At 34.8% G+C, this 12,160-nt stretch overlaps 1 pseudogene; it reads right to left on the bottom strand.

The window, feature by feature from the left end:
- Positions 1-8,365: 8,365 nt before the first annotated feature.
- LOC113270080 (U6 spliceosomal RNA) lies at positions 8,366-8,466 on the bottom strand (annotated as a pseudogene).
- Between the last annotated feature and the right edge of the window lie 3,694 nt (positions 8,467-12,160).

Below are 12,160 nucleotides of genomic sequence, written 5' to 3'. Positions count from 1 at the left end.
CTCTGGATTTCAGACCCAGGCAAACCCATGTCAGACTTATGACCTCCAGAACAGTAAAATTTAAAAAAAAAAAGTGTGTTAGTTTAAGTCACTAAATTTATAAAATTTGTTATGCAGCAATAGAAAACTATTATAAGTACATTGCATAAATATCATTTTACTATTGAAAGCCAGGAACTATGGATTTTCCTCCAAATTATGGCATTTGAAGTTGTTAATTATATATAAATTTTATATACATGAAATCCAAAGAGTTTCCAGGTTTTCCTGACTCAGATAGCCACAAACAAATGTTTTATAAAAACTGTTCATTGTACATATAAAAATATCCAAATAAGTTACCTTTCTACTTAGAGGTTATCCAGTTTAAGAAGAGAACACAGGTGGGGTGCCTGGATGGTTTTGGTTTGAGCATCTGACTCTTGATTTCAGCTCAGGTCATGATTTCAGGGTCAGGGGACAAGCCCCATGTGTCAGGCTCCTCACTCAGCGGGGAGTCTGCTTCTCTCCTTCACCCTCTTCCTCTGCCCCTCCCACCCCCCCTCCTGTACACGCACTGTCTCTTGCTCTCAAATAAATAAATCTTTTTTTAAAAAAGAAGAAAACACAGGTAATTTATATAAAGGTTAGCAATTCAAGGCAGAGTTGTTGATTAGGAAACAACTTTTGCATCTTTATTTGAAAACAGAGCAACTCACTTAAAGATAGTAATAGTGAGTCAGGAGTAAGCAATGAAATAGCTCTGTGCCTTAGTTTCTTCATCTGCAAAATAGGAATAAAAGTAATACCTTGAATAACTTTTGAGACCAAAAAGTCTCGATAAGCAAAGTGTCTAGAACATTGACTTATTATAAATACATAAAAAATCCTAGTGTTTGCTATGACTTTTTAAATATGGAAGCCCATCGTCTACATCCTTCCCTATTGAATATTAAAAACATGTATTATTTGAGTCTAAAAATCAAATTCCATTAGAATGCTTATATCTTATTTTTCATTTGCTACTTTTTTCTTTGTGACCTTAGTTAATTTATAGAGACATAAATTTATAAGTGTAAATATTCTTTTTTACTCATTAGTGAAGGCCACAGATGAATTTCTTAAAAATGTTTTACAATGCTTTATATTTACATGGGGTAGAGCTCCACACATGTAATAATTCCAAACTTTGGTATCACTAGAAAATTAATATTCCTCTAAATACTTTATAGTGTTTACACAATTAATGAAACTAAACACTAATTAATATTTTAAAAAAATATTATATCTCAAATTCAACATTTATTGCACTATACAGATGGTCCCTGACTTACAATGGGTCAACTTACAATTTTTTGATTCTTCAATTGTGCAAAAGCAATACCCATTCAATAGAAACTTTACATTGAATTTTGGTCTTTCCCTGGGTTAGCAATATGTGGTATGATGTTTTCTTGTGATGCAGTCTTGTGGCAGTGAGCTGCAACTCCTTCTCAACCGTGTGATTTCAAGGGTAAACCACCAATACACGTAGAACCATTCTGCATCCATATAACCACTCTGTTTTTCACTTTCAGTGCAGTACTCAATAGATATTCAGCACTGGTCAAATAGGCTTTGTGGTAGATGATTTTCCCCAACTGCAGTCTAATCTAATTGTTCTGAGAACATTTAAGGTAGGCTTGGCTAAGCTATGGTGTTCTATAGGTTAGGCGTGTCAGTTACATTTTAACTTACAATATTTTTAACTTATAATGGGTTTATTACTATGCAACCCCATTTAGTTAAAACGTACAGAAATCTAATAACAAGCTTATTCTCTTAAATGTTTTAACATTTAAAATTAGATACATTATAACATAAAGAAAATGAAATAGGTCAGTTTATTTAAAGGATTAATTCTGTGAATAGCCAACCATTTCCCATTTCCAGTTGGAAAGAAAAAAAAAAAAAAGCAAAACCAAATCAAACCATATCACACTTTCATTCTTCTTCCTTCTCTCTCTCTTTCCTTCCCTCCTTCCCTCCTTCCTTCCTTCCTCCCTCCCTTCCTTCCTTCCTTCCTCCCTTCCTCCATCCCTCCCTCTTTCCCTCCCTCCCTCCACCCTTCACTCCTTTCCTTAATTCCTTTCTTTCTTCTTATTCACACGAAATGTAATTTTGTTTTTTTAAAGATTTTATTTATTTATTTGACAGAGAGAGAGACAGCCAGCGAGAGAGGGAACACAAGTAGGAGAGGAAGAAGCAGGCTCCCAGCGGAGCAGGGAGCCCGATGCGGGGCTTGATCCCAGGGTCCTGGGATCACGCCCTGAGCCGAAGGCAGACGCTTAATGACTGAGCCACCCAGGCGCCCCTCGAAATGTAGTTTTGGCTTAGTACATTTATATTTTGAAGGGTACTACTGATTTAACAAAGAAATGATGACTGTGTTTTCTGACTCCAAAGGCTGATACTTTACAGAAGGCATGGTCTGGGAGGACATAGAAAGGAAAGATAGAGCAAGTACTGTCACTCCCAGGACTAATGGCAGTTGCTGGAATGAGGAACACAGAAGCAGAAAGCACAGGAAGCACTAGGCACCTTCTCCAGTCACCATATGTCAAGAGCTCTGGAACATCCCCTGCTGGCAAAGAAGCCACCTGGCAAAGAAGTGTTATTTGCGAACTACTTATAAAGACAACACAAAGAGTGAAATAAAAGTGTAACTTTAGAACTTGAGTCAATAATTCAATAACCATGTCATGGCTTTCTATCATTTCAACCCAATAAAGTACTTGAAAATGTGAAAGCCTCAGTACCTCTTTGAATTTTTACATTTAACGCTTTTATATGCTTTCAATTGGATGAGTAGAGAAAAAGTCTGTCATAAAGTCAAATGAAATATAACATCTCAGATATTTTATTAGAAATCTAGCTAGACACAGGAAGAAAGGATGAGTTAGTTGATAAAGTACTTCAAATGTCCTACTAAAGGGTGAGGTATTGGAAATAATCCTGAGAAAGAGAGCGCAATTCCCTAACTACTCGCATGTTTAATTGGGCTGTTATCACATTTTCAGGGCTCATATGGTACTTCCCTTCTTTTATTTATTTATTTTTTAATGTTTTTTTATTATATTATGTTAGTCACCATACAGTACATCCCTGGTTTTTGATGTAAAGTTCGATGATTCATTAGTTGCGTATAACACCCAGTGCACCATGCAATACGTGCCCTCCCCTCCACCCATTTTGTTTCCTCTGTAAAAATGCCTAAGCAAACTGGAGTATCAGGCCATATTTATCTAGTATAGGAGACACTATTGGTGGTCTGTCCCAGTTCCCTTTAGTGGGCTGGTGCTCCCCTTCCCCGCCAGCTGGCTACCCCTCTTCACCTAAACTGACATGATGGTAGGCTGCTATGGACACACAGCCGTATTCTTCTCTTGAGAAATGTCCTTGAATCAACTTGAATAAGCCTCTGAGGCTGGATGGTTTTATAATCTTTTTCCTCCTTCTCTCCAACACTTGCTCACCCAAGTGGCCTGTAGCCTATGACTGATTGTTACTGAGCTACTGAGCTGGGTGAGCAAAAGGCCATTCCTCTAGCCTCCACATGAAATGTACTCAGTGATAAAGTTCATGTTCCAGAAATACTTGGGTGGATGAGCTCACATTGCATTCCAGCAAAAATGCATTCTTCCTTAGAACTGTCCCCTTCCCTACGCTGTTTCCTCTCCTTCCTAAAACTTTTCTGTCAGAGCATCATCATTCTAAAGCCCTTGAAGCTGATTCCCCATCACAGGATATGATTCTAGGGAACCTGATTAAGGTATTAAGAATCCAGAAATGTAACGTTAGAAGAATTTCCAATAAAAGCTCTTCCTTATTTTGAGAAGTGAGTGACAAGCTGCATAGTGCAGAAGTTTCTGTTACTCCTCTGGGGCCATTTATCTTCCAGTTATCATGGGAAGTTTAGAAGTTTAGGATTTGCAATAAATAGCTTGATGAAGTGTCCATGAAAACTGTAATTTCAGTGTCTGTTACCCTCTGAAGGACTTGCCCTTCTCCTGAGCTTTCTAGTTATATAACCAAGCCTCTCACCCTAAATGAGACATTGCCAAAAACAGGCAGATAGGCTAAAATGTTTTGAACAAGAATGTTAAGGGATCAACCAATTAAATCACTGTTATTATCTAGACAAAAATAGATAAAATGTGCTAATTAGAAAATAATAAAAAATAAGAACCACTAATCACCAAAAACACACATACAAATTATCTAGTTAGAGAAGAAGAAAGCAGCACTTCTGAGTGCAAATTACTGCACCTGAGATGCGGGTGTTTTGCTAAGCAGAAATAGAATTTTAAAAAGATGCCTTGTCATTTTGTATGGAGGGCAGAGGGCTAACCATTTTACAGCTGACTCAGAGAACAATAGCCAACCGACCTGGACTTTAATTGAGGTGGAAAATAATCTCTATGCAGATTTTCAGATAGATGGTTTTGGATGTATTTTAAGTCTCTGCATGAGTACCTTTGATGAAAGGATTCCAAAGCACTGCTGCAGTTATAAGCGTCTATACCACTTAAGAGGTACTTCACAGTGGAAGAACTCTGATATAAAAACAATGAAGAGTTAGATTCAAAAGTTCATAAATTCAGTTCCAGAAACCATTGTCAGGCCCAAACATCTTGCATTTTAAATCATGCCAACTAAAACTCGTGTTGACCTAGCTATAATTGCATTTAATGCAAGATCTGTAAATATGGTACAAAATAGCTGAGAAAATACAAAAAATGATTCTTAAAAATTGTGAATTAAAGCATCTCGTGGGCACCCAAAATAGCCCTCTACCCATTAAGTAATAATGGGCTGCCCGAATCTTCAGTATAATCATTTCTTTTTCTTTCTTTCTTTCTTTCTTTCTTTCTTTCTTTCTTTCTTTCTTTCCTTTCTTTCTTTCTTTCTTTCTTTCTTTCTTTCTTCCTTTCTTTCAAGATTTTATTTCTAAGTAATCCCTATACCCAATGTGGGATTCTAACTCACAATCCTGAGATCAAGATTCACATACTCTATGGACTGAGCCAGCCTGGCCCCCCTCTTTTTCCTTTTAGATAGAGAAGAGAACAAAGAGAAAGGTCTGATTACTGATGCTTTGTATTTTACTCTTACATGGACAGAAACTGTTGAAACAGCTAAATATTTATAGCTGGAAGTCTCTAAAGAGTTAAGCTTTACAGTCTCTGAATGCCAAATATCAAAAGCAGAAGTAGGAATCACATTGGGCATGAAAATCTGTGGAGTATTTTGTCCAGCTGGATGCAAATCAGTAGTTGAATAGATGTAAATCATAGTCAAAGATACCCAGATAAAAGTAACAGGGAGCTGCAAAGTAATAGACCGTTACCTGTATTGAACTCTTGCTTAGTCTTACGTTGACTAGAGATGGATACTCGATAGATGTTCATTAGCAACATATCTTTTAAGGATATTCACAACGCAAAAGCAACAAAATTGTGAGGAAAGTACTTTCCCTTGAGTTATTTAGAAGATTTGGGAAGGATGGTCTTCCCTGTCCTGATAGTGCAATTAACTTTCATATTTGTACAAAATCAATTATTATATATGAAGCCCTTGTAATTGATCTAAAGAGCAAACAGTTTAAACATTATTTGTATATGTCTGTCTATAGGGGGGGTATGTGTGAAGAAAGGAGAAATATATTTATCCAACAAGGAAAGATAGATCACTTTTCCATATTTTGCATTGCTGATTTGTAAAGCATTTAGTTAAAGATATGGAAAAATAAATTTTAGCAATTTTTATTTGTTAAAGAACTTTTTCTTTTCTTTTCTTTTTATTTTTTTAGAGTAGGGAGGGGCAGTAGGAGAGGGAAAGAGAGAATCTTAAGCAGGCTCCATGGGAGCCCAGCTCGAGGCTTGATTTCACGACCCTGAGATCATGACCTGAGCTGACATCAAGATTTGGATGCCTAACTGACTGAGCCACCCAGGAGCCCCATAAAAATTACATAAATTTTCAAATAAAAAGGGAACTATTCAAATATATATTAGGAATATAGCCTTTTTAATAAACAGATGTAAACAGGAACTTAATACTGACATCCTATACAAGCCCACTCATTCATATATTTGACCATGAAACCTACTGATGGTAGATGGTCATCACAGTATTTACAAACAAACCACACACTTCTAAGCAACTGCATGGTTCAAAAACAAAACACGAGGGGTATCAGAAAGATTTTGAGCTGAGTGAAATTGAATTAAAAAACAGACCAATCAATATATAAGGTTTATGGAATGCACCTAAATTAGTGCTTAGTGGAGAATAGGTTGTGTCAGTAACCTATACTAGAAAAAAAAGCAAAAGAAGAACAAGCTAAGCATAAACCAAGCTAAAGAAAGAAGATAATTAAGATGAAAGCATAAATCAATAAAATAGAAGACAGAAAAAATAGAAAAATCAATGAAATTAGAAGTTGGTAATTTAAACAGATTAACAAAAATGACAAACTTTAGCCAAATGATCAAAATAAAAGAGAAAAGATGGATGTAGACTCATTCAGCTAGACTTGAGGATAAATTCATTAATCCTTACCTAAATATTCAATTACTTTTCCAACAATATACCCAGCTAATTCTAGGGGACATAGACATGTCTTTTCTATAATTTTTATTTGGACAACTGGCTAGCCATGTGCATGAAGGAAAAAAAAAGATCTTAAACTCTTACCTCATGCCATCTGACAATTAACTCAAAATGAGATTGTAGACATAAATGTAAGAAAGAAAATCTACTTTAACTTCTAAGAGAAAACAGGGGAGAAAGTCTGTGTGACCTTCGTTTGGGCAGATGGTTTTAGTATGAAGGCAGAAGCATGACTCATAGAAGGGAAAAAAATAGGGTTCATCAAAATGAAAAGCTACATGCTTTTAAAAAAAACCATTATGGAAAAGAGACCTATGGACTGGAAGAAAGTGTGCTAATCATTCATCTCTACAAGACTTCATTCAAAATATATGAAGAATTCTTAAGACTTGTTAATAAGGGAAGACAAAAATCCAACAGAAAAACCCAGAAAAAGACATTTTTACAGACAATGTACTGAAGAAGGTATATGAACGACTCACAGGAAATTGAGAAGGTTCTTAGCATTGTTATTCATTAGGGGAATGCAAATGAAAGCCACAGAGAAATATCACTAAATTCACTAGAAATGCTATAATAAAAAAGAAAATATTAAGTGTGTGTAAAGATGTGAAGTACTGGAACTACCCCACATTACTTGTGGGAATGGAATGTGTTACAGACACTTAGGGAAATTAGTGTGATAGTTTTCTTAAAAGTTACACATACACTTACCATAAGAACTAAGAAAAATAAAAACATGTTCACACAAAGACATGTACTTGAAATCCTTGGAGGGATTATACACACTAGCCAAAACCTGGAAGCAATGTATTGCTTATGAACCAGTGAATGGATAACCAAAATATGGTACATCCGTACCAGTGGAAAGCAATTTACCCGTAAAAAAAATGAATTAAATGCTAATACAGTTTACAATATAAATCTCAAAAATGTTATTTTTAAATGAAAGAAACCATACACAAATGGCCATGTATAATGGGATTCCATAATATGAAATGACAAGCAAAGGTAATTTTAGAGCCAGTGGTTGCGGTGGAAGGAGGTGAGAACAGAATAAACTTCACATAGCACTGGAGAACTTTTTGAGATAATGGGAGTATTCTAAAACTGGATCGTAATCATAACTGCACAACTCCATGAATTTACTAAAAATAAAAAAAACATATGTAGACCTACGATGAGGGAATTTTATGATATGTAAGTTTGACTTGATAAGAAGTTAAATTTTAAAATACTTTAATAAAATAAATATTAGAACAATTGCTGGGGAATAGTGAAATAAAGTATCTTGTGTAGATTTAGGAGGCTAGTTCTCCGTTGGTTTTTCATTTTTTTTAATGGTCTGGCTTTGTCTTTTCAAGCGCATTCCCCTTGTTTACAATATAATGCTAATGGAGGCAAGGGGGAGATTTTTTTCCTCAATGGCAAGTACTCTGGTGGTGTTTTTTTCTTAGTCCTTGGTGGATTTCTGCGGTAAGTGGCAGAAGTGCAGCAATAGTTGCTTGTTAGAAGATACTTTCAAGAATTGATGAGTAGGTTCCAAATGTTCCCAACATTGGTCTAATTATTTTGCTGGAAATTGTTCCAGTATATTTGACATAAAAATTCGATTTTAAATGTTCATTTCTTGAGTCATTTGATTTCTCTTCAGGGTAGCTGAAGTTTGGATATTGCCCTCTTGCATCATTTAGATAGGAAGAAACAGATGAATCATCAACTCTTTTGTTTGTTTAATATGGAATGCTTCATAAATTTGTGTGTCATCCTTGCAAAGGAGCCATGCTCATCTTCTTATTCTTCCAGTTTTAGCCATGTGTTGCTGAAGTGAGCCCATCTACCAGCTTTTGAGATTACCTCTTTAATGCTTTAAGTAAATCAATTTAATGTGAATTCTTCACAGTATTGATTTTGTTTAATCTACTGTTGCCAATTTAAAAGAGAAAATAAAACACTTGGAAAATGTTACAAAATAAAATACTTTTATGAAAACTCCTTTCCAATAATATTTAACTAATTTTTAATTTTCCAGGTTTTGAAATTTCCAACTTAAGCTAATCAATATTTAAAGATACCAAAAAATTAATTTAATACCAAGTTTTGAATTCATTAAATTACTGGGTCTTGATGGAAGTATATAAATACATATGTATTATAATATTAATATTATATATGTTATAATATGCAATAATATGCATAATGATATGCAATATTAATATTGTAACATATATAATTAACCACCTAAAATGTTTAGTTGATGTCCAAGATATAAATAGAGAAAGGAAATAAGTAATTAGTGAGTGTAGGAATAGAATATGCCATCATTTAATGCACCGGGATTTTTTTTTTTTAAACATCAGTTTGAAATCTTAAGGTATAATCCTTAATGCAATACCAAATTAGAAAATTCCTCATATTAACTCACAACTACTATTGGTTGGGTTAAAAACATTTTGAAGAGTGATATTTTAAAAAATAAAGCATATTTGGTGATGCCTTATTTAAATACACTGAAGCAAAGGTGAAAAAAGTTACTTCTTAAAAACTATGTTTTTCACAGTACAGTTCATAATATAAGGCTTTATTTAGTAATAGCATTCGAAGATTTAGAAAGCTGTAATAATGTAAGTAATGGTAGTTCAGGTTAGTTCTAAATAGAACAATATCCTGTTAAATGTAAAAGCTCTGTTCAGATCAGTAGGATTTATGACCTATTTTATCTAGCAACACCACCAACAAAGAAGCCTCTTATGAAAATCCAACATTTTACTTTGCTGTCACTTGTCTTTCTCCGTTTAATTCCAAATAGTAAACATCCTTATGACAATTTCTGGAAAAGGATTTCTGATTCAGATATGAAAAGTTGTGATTAATTACTCCAGTGATTTTATTTTGGTTTTTATAAATATTTAGAGGTTTAGTTTTAATTTAAGAAATTTTATAAATTTGTAGAGATTTCCTAATTTTAGGTAGGGAAGAATAAAAGGAAAAACTCAAGTTTTAGTCAATGTCTTTTAGCCTTTGTGTGGGTTCTATTATAAATATAGCTTATCTGAATACTGTGGGCATGAGTTTGACAGGAAATTTAATTGTGCTATCTATCTGCATGCATTTGCATGTTCTTTATTATTAAATATCAAAGTGTAGGTTTAGCTCTAAGATGGTTTTAAATAGTCAAGAGCTTTCAAACATTGTTTTTTTTTTTAATTAAAGCATAGCTCTGAAATTTTGAAAAGGACTGTACATGACTGATTTATTTTCCTTATTTTATTCTCACAACATCATAACTATGCATTTTTTAAAAATTTGCTTAACTCAATTGCTATGAACCATAACATGAGAGGAAACTCTATATCATAGTTTTAAAAAGAAGTAGCCAAAATTTTTCTACAGTACTTGTACCATTTTCACTTTCCCACTAATAATGGTTGAAAGTTCTGGTGACTCCACATTTTTGTTAATATTGTAAATTGTAGCCATTCTGTTTCATTTTCTTAGCCGTGACTTTGTGTAGTGAGAAATTTTTTATTTTGATGAGCCTTACTTATCAATTTTTCATGTTTTCTTTTCCGTAGTCTATGATATCTTCATACGCTCCCATCTTGAAGATATTTTCCTATGTGTTTTTGCAAAACTTTTATGAGTTTTGTTTTTCAGTCAGGTCCACAGCCTATCTCAATTGTCTTTAGTATGTTATACAGTAGAAGTTAAGGTCCACTTTATTCTGTAGAGATGTACACGTATTTCAATATCATCATTTAAAAGACTTTCATTTCCCCCATTTTTCGTTACTGAAAAATGAATGACCATATAAATATTGTCCTATTTCCAGAATCATTATGTTGTTCATTGACCTAGCTGTTGAACATTATACCAGTACTATCGCGTCTTGATTACTGAAGCACTGCAGCAAGTCTGAAAACAGGTAGTGTTACTATAGCAACGTTTTACTTTGCGAAGATTGCTGTAGATATTGTAGATACTTTGAAATTCCATATAAATTTTAAAATGACTCACCGCATCACTCACCCTACCACACACACACACAGCCTGATAGAATTGTGATGAGGCTTGCATTGAATCTGTACCTCAATTTGGGAAGAATGGTTATCTCAGAAATAATGAGTCTTTATATCCATGAACATGATATAGATCTTCATTTTTCTAGTTCTTTTTAAAGATATTTCAGTAATACCATATGGTTCCCAAGAAAGAGGTATTGCACATAGTTGGTGAAATACCTATGATGTTTTTATATTGTGCATATAATTGTGCATGTAATTAACTTGCTAACTAACTGGTGCTGGTATAAAAACATAATTCATTTTGTAAATTTACATAGTGCCCTACCACTGACTAAATATATGCTTTACTTTAAGTATGTGTATTTTAAGGAGACCTTGGGCTTTCCTGTGAAACACCCATGTTATCTGTTAATCAATAATATTTGACTTTTTGTTTTAAATATGCAATATGATCTTGGAACTTCTTGTAATGCCAGAACATGAGGAAGTTCCTAAAAGACAACATGGTGGTATGTCAAAGGCACACAGGAACTAACTCAAAGTCCTCTCAAAGGTCAAACCTGAACATATTGTACATTTACAACATATTGTAAAATAAACGTCAGCCCATACTGATACAAATGAACGACTGAAGAGAGATGTAAATGTCCCGGGGAGAAGAGAACAGTTTCCAAGCAGAAGAATTCCAAATACCCTGTGTCAACACTCTGTCCTCAACTCCCACCCCTTATCTGTGAGCTATGGAGAGTGACTTCTTTCTAAATAATTCAGTGTGGGCAGGAGGAGGGGAATGGCATTACACTGAGCAACCTGAAGAAGACTCCCTGTGCCACAAGATGATTGCTAACATCACACGGATAAGTCATATTGATGGCATGAACCTTTGAGATGATGGATGAAAAATGTTAATTTATCTGTGTTGCCTTCCTCTCCAAAACCCATAACCCCTGTTTCACCATCAAAAAGAGATCCCTAAATTAAGGGCCTTTTGCAAAATACCTGAACAGTTCTCTTGAAAAGTGTCAAGGCCATTAAAAGACTCACAGCCAAGAGGAACCTAAGGAGGTATGGCAACTAAAAACAATATCGTACTCAGGACAACAACAACAACAACAACATTGGAAGGCAGAATGTCATAAGGAAAAGAGGAAAAAATGAAACAAGACAAAACCAGAGAAGGAGACATACCATAAGAGACTCTTAGGAAACAAACTAAGGTTGCGAGAGGGGAGGGGGGTGGGGAGATGGAGTGGCTGGAGGATGGACATTGGGGAGGGTGTATGTTGTGGTGAGCGCTGTGTATTGTGTAAGACTGATGAATCACAGACCTGTACCCCTGAGGCAAATAATACATTATATGTTGCCAGGAATGGCCAGCAACCCCTGTACTGGCGGATGAAAGATTACTCCAAACTTTGCTGTGAAAGAGAGAAGGCAAGGGGGGGTCAATGCTCAGAGACGAAGACCCTTTGCTCTTCTTTGCTTCCGCTTTTATTGGTCCT

The sequence above is a fragment of the Ursus arctos genome, unplaced genomic scaffold (assembly GCF_023065955.2).
Source record: "Ursus arctos isolate Adak ecotype North America unplaced genomic scaffold, UrsArc2.0 scaffold_11, whole genome shotgun sequence".
In the NCBI taxonomy this organism is placed as follows: Eukaryota; Metazoa; Chordata; class Mammalia; order Carnivora; family Ursidae; genus Ursus; species Ursus arctos.
Note: the sequence above shows the minus strand (reverse complement) of the source record. Positions and strands in the feature narration are given on the sequence as shown.